Source organism: Morone saxatilis, unplaced genomic scaffold (assembly GCF_004916995.1).
Source record: "Morone saxatilis isolate NCDOM2014 unplaced genomic scaffold, NCSU_SB_2.0 Contig17, whole genome shotgun sequence".
NCBI classification, from domain to species: Eukaryota; Metazoa; Chordata; class Actinopteri; family Moronidae; genus Morone; species Morone saxatilis.
In genome coordinates this window covers 2,002,204-2,003,578 of record NW_023339729.1, presented here as the reverse complement: position 1 = coordinate 2,003,578, position 1,375 = coordinate 2,002,204, and the positions used below count along the sequence as shown (strand labels likewise).

The 1,375-nt window shown below is 43.7% G+C and overlaps 1 protein-coding gene across 1 annotated transcript in view; it reads left to right on the top strand.

The window, feature by feature from the left end:
• Positions 1-1,375, top strand: part of LOC118326510 (deleted in malignant brain tumors 1 protein-like) — a 5,110-nt gene that overhangs the window by 2,534 nt on the left and 1,201 nt on the right. The window lies entirely within an intron of this gene.

The following is a 1,375-nucleotide window of genomic DNA, read 5'->3' as shown; positions in this document are numbered from 1 at the left end:
GGTACATTTCGCGCTGAGTTGTTTAAGCTTAGCAATATGGGTCGTGATACAGAGCATGCAAATCTTTTTTTCTTGTATGGATCCAATCTCGGATTGTGGCTAATTTGTTTATTATTCTGAGCGGCCTTTAAACACTTTTTTCACATTTTTTTTTGCGAACGTCCCCCAACTCACATCACCGTGCATGTTCCACGGGACAGGACGAGAGGTGTGTTTACTGATTCCCACGTTCCTTGAAGGCCAGTCGCTTTTGCCATTCTCTTTCAGCTTGTCTTTCACCTTTACACATCTCCCTCCGCCTAACCCATCTTTACTTAGCCCCGACTGAGCCAATCCGTCAGCTTGTTGATGGGAGAATCCGTCTTCAGTTTCCTGCTGAGAGAGACGCCACAATACGGGACCTTTTTCTTTATAATCTTCAGTGCGACTAAGCTAGATTTCGTTCAGAAATTTTCTCCAAAAGCCAGATTTTCACCTTCTCAAGCTATAAGGTACTTGGGGTTTCATCAGTAGCAGTAAAGTTGAATTGGCTTTATCTCCTGTCTTCAGCGTCCTTGAATGTTGTAATAATTCATTTTTCTACCTCTAATACCATGTTAGTTATGTTGTTAGGAATCCTATCCTCACTGGACTAGTGTCAGCAGGCCTTAAAGCAACTCACCTCTTCTGTAGCTTATGAGTCCCTCATTGGGTTTGTTTGATTGGATTGTACACGCATGTGACTGGTGATATTTAATTGCCGAAGACTAACTTATTGTCGAGGTTGGTGGACGGAAAACCAAACTTACTGTGCTGGTAGACTGGAGGTGGAGCATCAGAAGGAGTGGAGACCAGTGAGCCACCGGCACTCCTGGGGTTTGAAGGAGGCCGCTGTGCTGTGCAGACAGCTCAAGTGTGGCTCTGCTGTCTCAACCCGTAAAGAAGACAAGTCGACTGAACTTCTGCACATTACGTGGCGCTTTTACTCAGATTGCAACGGCTCTGAACACGCGCTGATGGACTGCGGGGCGGTGAAGCAGTGGCTTTCCTCTTCCACTGTTGAAGTGGTCTGCTCAGGTAAAAATAGTAGAGGCGTTACTTCAACATGTAGCTGATTATATTTGGGCTCTAGACAACCTGCTCCCCCATGGAATTATGGTACTGGTGTCTGTTCACATTGACAGCTACACTAACTTCATATTACATTAAGTTGAATTTATATGTACCGTGTTGAGATTCAGCTACTATATACTACTGCTATGTAGAATAGCTAAAAGGTGACTCATACTGCACATTCTTTAAAATCATTTTGTACTATTAAAAGGCTTTCTGTAGTGGACTGACTTTATATATATAAATATATATGGGTGGGTACAAGCGGGTCTCACTTTCAGCC